Genomic DNA, 7,194 nt, shown 5'->3' with positions numbered 1-7,194 from the left:
GGAATGCAAAGACCGCAGCAAACAATACCTTGGATATCGCGGGGCTTATTAAAACCCTGATTGACGCGGTAGCAATAATGGGTCATGGGAACTCGCTTCTTAACATTCGTAGACGCGATTTTATTGGACCAGATCTGAGTGCTCGATATGCACCACTATGCCCCTCGCAGGTTCCAGTTACTGTCTTGCTCTTTGGAAATGACCTGGTACAATCATGCAAGGCAATGCAAGAAACAAACAAAATCATTTCCAAGGTATAAGGCTCTGACTTTGCACTTGGTGGTCGCAAACCAGGTGGGCGTGGCGGATTCACCCGGCCAACTTCCGATCACAGATACATGTATCGTGGTCGTCAGCAGAGAACGCCATATGGGTCAATGCGAACAATCATTACATCGCCCGATGTAATCTTATGAATGATTTGGGTTTCGTCATCAATGACAAAAAATCCTGCTTACACCCTACAAATGAATTGCAGTTTCTAGGCTTCGTCATAAATTCAAAAGAAATGAAAGCCCGACTTCCTGCTGATAAAATTGAACCAATAAGCCATTTGCAAGTTAAATTTGAATAAAATCTGGAACGCTGACTTAATACAATGCTTTGCACGTTTAAACCTAGCATTCTCCCAACCAAAGAGACTGTTACTATATCACGTGATTCGGGGCAAGCCTTACGCTAGCAACCCCCAGCTCCGGCATGGTCTTGTGTCTTTGTGCCATTCTCACCCATTGTGAGCGATGTATTGGTGCTGAGCGTCTCTTACGTAACTATGCAAGAGCTTGCCCCGAATCATGTGATTAGCAACAGTGTCTTTGGTCTGGAGAATTCAAAGTTAAAATGTGCCAAGCATTCTGAGCAAGTCATTGTACCAGACGTTTTTCAAATGTAAATCCCAAAGGGTATAGGTTACTCGCAAATGGCTTATTGTGAAGTTATGTCGTTCCTTAGTCAGCCAGACATGGCCGACTGTCCAGTTTGCCGCTCAAGTAATTGGGAAACTGGTTTCTTGCTTTCCAGGAGTACCATTGGGTCCCCTGTTTTACAGGAATCTTGAAATTAGGAAAGATGCATCACTTAAGGAAAACGGAGGAAATTTTCAAGCAAAAATGTCTTTGACGAAAGAAGCAAAAAGTGAGTTGCAGTGGTGGATTTCAAATTTGCACACTGCGTCACGTTCTATTTTGCCTAAAGTGAGCAACTTGCAAATAGAGACAGATGCATCCAATAGTGGATGGGGGCCTATTGCCCCACAGTTAATATTAAAGCTAATGGAAGATGGACTGCTAATGAAACTTAATTTCATATTAATTACCTTGAGCTGTTGGCTGTTTTCTATGGCCTTTGTTCGTTTGTATCGCACGTCGAAGGTAAAACCATATCCGTATCAATGCATAATACCACTGGAGTATCATATATAAATTATATGGGTGGATGCCATTCATTGGAACTTAATCAGCTAACCAAGAGAATATGGCTTTGGTGTATAGAACATGACATATGGTTAATTGCACTTCACATTCATGGGCGTCGCCAGGATTTTTTCTAGAGGGGGCAAAAAAAAAGGCTTGTATTTCTCAACACATTCTCGATTTATCAGTTTTAGAGGGGGCAGGGACATTCATTCTCTCGTTTAATTTGTGGATTCTAGCCGCGGTGTATTTAAGTCATCATTGTGATAGAATAGTCACTTCAGGTTCTGGCACTCACATATGTCCACGCTATATTAGCGCCGTCCATCAACTACAGTATAACTGGCATCCCCCCCCCCCCGCCCAATCAGTGTGTTTATAATTATATTTGAGAACGAAGTAAAGGTTTTCTTCCCTTATTTACATCCTACAGGCTTGCCGACTTTTAACAGCTTTGGCTTCGCCGGAGGAAGCTCTCCATCCTCCTACGTCACATTTTAATCCACACATAGGCCTACCTTTGTTGCCCTCTTTCGCCAACACCGATATAAAGTAAGGACAAGTTCGCTGATGGGAATATCTTCAACCAACCTTTTTGGGGGCGAAAAACCTCCGGCACCGCTTACGGGTGATACAGAAATCAACTATAATTATGAGCAGGTCAGAGGGTATTCTGTTCTCGTATTTCTATAAATGTCGCCATATATTTGACTGGTTAGATTCAAATGATTACGCCCACCTCATTCCAAATAAGAACTAATGTGTAGCAATATGTCAATTTCAAATAAACTGGAACAAGTGATAGTCGTCACCGCAGCTGCGGCTATTATTGGATGTATTCATTAATTAATGAATTTAGCGGGGAAAAAACCCGTAGATTCACCGGTAGTCCAACATTTTTCTGCCTAATACCAAAATATTCGTATACAAACCTCCAGATATAACATCCGATTTCTTGCAGCAGTTAACGAATATCGGTATTGGTTAAAGAAGACGGCAGTTACACAGTGCTTACCTATACTATGTATAGGCTATGTCTCTTTGAAATACAATGTATGCCTTTTTGTTCAGACACAACGAAATGTCGGGTTCAAAACTCAATCATATTTCGCAATTCCCAGATAAGCTAGTTGCACGAAGCTAAGGACAATGATCCACCAGTAAACTTACTTAAAACTTTCATGCAGGGGATCGGGTATAGTATTTGCGAAGATAACTTCACCCCGCTAACCGTTTGTGGGAAAACTAGATCATACAAACGCACACAGAATAGGCTTTTGACTTTAGGTGTATAGAGGTCATTTTTGCGGTAGCTCTGAACCTATAAGTTAATTTGGAGTAGGAATTCAGGAAGTAGGTGGCAGTTGCTAAAGCAATTGTGTGATGGATAATGCAAGAGACACCTTGAAATCAAAGTTATTTTGAGTCAGGTGACAAGTAATTGCATGGTATAAGCAGTTTGTTGTTTCTCTTGGGACTTATTTTATAATTTACTGGAAGATTACAATTTCTTCACTAGAAGTTACAGGTTTTACATGATAAGAAAAATATGTTGAATTGAATTGAACTGAATTGAATTGAATTCCCTGATGGGAGTTGATAGCCCAATGGGCTTGAGTTCTCGTTGACTAGAAAATTAAAGGTTTGTTGTCGCTTAACATGACATTCGAAAATTGAGTGTATAAACAAATTCCCATACAGTGAAAAAAGGCTAGTTCTCAGATGAAGAGATGATGCCATGTAATCTGTTACAAACACCTAAGAACTTACTATTCAGGTGTTGGGCCTTGAGCCAAACACTTCTTGTTTTCTGCGAATATACTATTACTGTTGTTTTTATTATTATTCTCCTCAGAAAGCGCTTCTCTAGAACAGTGTTGAATTGAATTGAATTGAATTGAATTCCCAGATGGGAGTGGATAAGCCCAATGGGCTTGAGTTCTCGTTGAGGGCCAAGACTTTTGTTACCAGGCCTAGTCCTGAAGGGCCTAAAGTTCGGATCGGATGTAAGAGTTCTTGATAACGCCTTGATATAATATTACAGAATTAATTTGTGAGAAGATCCTTCAGTTTATATAAGAAACTATAGGTTTTCCCGGTTATTTTAACACTTGAATCACACAAATTCCTCATGTCGATATTTTAAATTCGTCCCTAAACATCGCAAAGCTCAATTCTCAATTTGAATTTCAGAAAGCCACCACTAGATTTCATTTAAGGTTCAGAATAATTCAAATTTTTAGCTTACAGATTCGTCCTAAATATGTGAAATTCGTCTCGTGTAGCACTCGGCGTTGAATTGAAAAAGCAAATTCGTTTTTTGTCATTCGTTTTAATGTTGTTGTCATTACATTTCGTTTCTGGCGACTTAAAACGTATACGATTTGAAAATGCGCCCAATCTTTAAACTTATTAATTTTGAAGAATTGTGCGCATTAAAACAATGATAATTCAACATATATTTCTTTATATATATACATGTATAAATATAAGTAGTTAGCTGCAAGGTTTGAATTTTTATTTCTGTGTTTCATTAACATTGGAGTCAAGAATAGACATTTTACAATATGCACTTTACTTATGGCATGGACACTAAGCATTAGGGTCAAACACCTTCTTAATGTTGCTCTTTGATAGACATATACCTTATTTCTGTTGTTTTATTCACATACATAAAACAGCAACATTACGAAAGTGTTTGATCTTAATGCTTAATTTCCATGTGCTAATCAAAGAGCATATTGTGAAAGTTCTATTCCTGATTCTAATGTTAATTTAGAAAAAAATCAAAATTTACAGCTAGCTACTTTCATTTATATGGAAATATTTGTTGAAAATTATAATTTAATTAATGCGCACAATTCTTTGAATAAGTCCAAAGATTGGGCGCATTTTTAATCGTGACGTTTTAAGTCACCAGAGACGAAATGTAATGACAACAACATTAAAGCGAATAACAAAAAACGAATTTGCTTTTTCAATTCAACGCCGAGTGCTACACAAGACGAATTTTATAAATTTAGGACGAATCAGTATCATGGCTAAAAATTTGAATTATACTGAACCTTAAATGAAATCTAGCGGTGGCTTTCTGAAATTCAAATTGAGAATTGAGCTTGGTAGGTAAACGCGCATAACGCTAACTAAAGGTGAATTAACACGTGAATTATGTAGGGTCATCGGGGTATTTGCCAGCGAGATTTTCATTGATGAAGAAAAAAATTAAGACAACAAATATACCGAGAAATCAATTTAAAATATAAATAACGGAATAAATGAATAAACGAATAAATGAATAAAAGGAAATCCAAGTAGTGTCAATGAAATCTAAATAGTACGTTGACATTTTGCGATGCTTATCAATATTTTTTTTGGGGGGGGGGGGTGGTGATTGTCCGAAAGATTGTGAAAACCTCTTGATGCGCACGCGCAGTGAGCACTTTATGGAGTAACTACTATGTACCGGGGCACCATAAGAATCCCAGACAAAATCATTCATAAAACCAAATAACATACATGGGAGAGCTACTTGACAGTGATTTAGTTTACTTTTTAGCAATCCCGCAGGGGCGTGCAAATATCTTGGTGTAAGGGCCTTATTTTTTTATTTTTTTTTTTTTGGTATAATTTTTGCTTTGATGTGTATTTTTTTAACTTGTCTTTTTTTATGTCTATACTGTCTGTAATATTTTTATTGGTATTCTTTTTCTTTTCCCATCGTAAATTTGACCTGCGAAATAATAAATGAAAATAATGCTTTCATGCCAGAGGCATGTGTGCCAAGACTCTCTTATTTTATTTGACTCATCACTGTGCTCTGGACGTTGGCTTCAAGTACGGAAATAAGGAATCGAACCCATTTTAGTGGAACACCAGCGGCCCTAAAAGCTAAAGTTTAATTAGCTTTAGACACACAACACAGATCCCCCGTACCGTAATTAATAAACTCCACGAGAGCTTAGTCGGTAGCGCCCTCTATTGACCTTAATCGGTCTGTGTAATGCCCTCTAGCGCCCTCTTTAGGAACAAACCAATTTACCCCAAAATTTTGAGTGAAATCACATAGAGCTATCTCTACGAGCGAAACGGACAAGCTCTATTCAAACCGATATGGGGCCGGTGTCATATGAAAATCAGACTCCTGTGAATATCGGTCTCCTTTTCCCTATTATTGGTTAATCCCTTCGCTCGACGCTGGGATACTCTGATGAATTCACGCTCTGATTGGCTGGAGTTGCGTGACCAGTGACCTGCGCGTCATCAAGGTCATGACTCTGCAACGTTTGAAACGGCCGTTAAGACTGATTCATTATTCTTTTATTCCAGTTTAGAGATTTTTTTTCTCGTTGAAAAGCGTAATAATGTAGGAAATTCTGTAAAACTTATCTGTGTTGTACATTAACAATTCCCGCCACTTGCTCAGGCTCCGTTTCGAATCACGAACAGTCGGATTGTATTATGCGACGCAATGAAACAGAAATCACATCCGGTATGGAATGTGCGCATTTCTATGGTAAGTTTTCGGATAGCATTTGCGCACATTGTCTAACTGCGGTCTTGAACAGCTGCAGCCAGATGCTTTATACATAGGTCATAGGCCACTTCCTTCACAAGATTCTGTGAAGCTCATCAGAGTATCCAAGCGTCCTGTTTGCATGGCGGGGGGTACGAGCGAAGTTAATCCCTCATGTGTGACAGGTCACTCTCCTATATATTATCCTATAAATAGCATATTATCATACTTAGGCATGCGCAATAATATCAACGAGTCCATATTTCATGGAGTCGGATATTCACGCTACACCTGGTAATATTTTAAATTTACGTTACATACAGCCTCATCCCCTGCAGGGTGTCAAGCAGTACGCGCACACTACTATTGAAACGAGGTTGGAAATAAAGTAAGCACTGGGGACGAGGTTGCGTTCTTTTTCATATTGCATATTCAAAGTTACGTAGGGGATGAACTTTAATTGTCTATTTAAAAAATAACTGTTTTGCAAAATGAGGAGGGAACTAATGTTACTAAAGGCTGATCGATGAATATAAAATATTGTGCCACAAGTTTTGTATTTTCAAGTTTGGTTGGACGAGGGAAATATTTTTCATGCATATTTAAGAACATAGCCACTTGATAAGTAATTAAAATAAAATAAATAATGTATCACAAATTGGAATAAAATATGTTTCTCTGACTTTTTACAAACTATATGAACATAAGCATTTACAATACCCAATGTTCCCTTCATATCTCGTTGTTGCCTTCCTTAAAATAAAATATAATACAACTAAAACTTTGTTTAAGTACTTTAGTTGTAGTCGATTGTTCTCAGCATGTAAATGCTGCTGGAGGAATCACATTCCTCCGCGTTTAGGCCATGGACATCACATTGGTCCAAGCACCACGACCTTTATGTACTTGGAAAGACCTCTAAATGAAAAGGTGATTATAATTTCACCCAAACTTTTCCCTCTACATAGAGTCTTTATGTAACACATCTCTTACAGTGAAAATCCCCTTTTACCCACACAAGGAGGTGGGCAAGCATAATGTATTTGACGGTGACACATTGTGCCTCAGATCTTTCGGGCTTGATCACTTTAACAACTAACCGTCCCTCTCTCAGTGACAACAGCTTTCAGTTTTAACAGTTCTGTAAATTGGGATCATATTGGTACAATTGACAGGCTGTGGTAGTTTTGTTAACTGAGGGCCTTGACTGAAGTTGATATATATGGTGGGTCAGCATTTCTATGGTAAGTTTTCGGATAGCATTTGCGC

This window comes from Patiria miniata, unplaced genomic scaffold (genome assembly GCF_015706575.1).
Source record: "Patiria miniata isolate m_02_andy unplaced genomic scaffold, ASM1570657v1 HiC_scaffold_9, whole genome shotgun sequence".
NCBI classification, from domain to species: Eukaryota; Metazoa; Echinodermata; class Asteroidea; order Valvatida; family Asterinidae; genus Patiria; species Patiria miniata.
The sequence above is the reverse complement of the archived record's forward strand: the minus strand, read 5'-3'. Positions refer to the sequence as shown.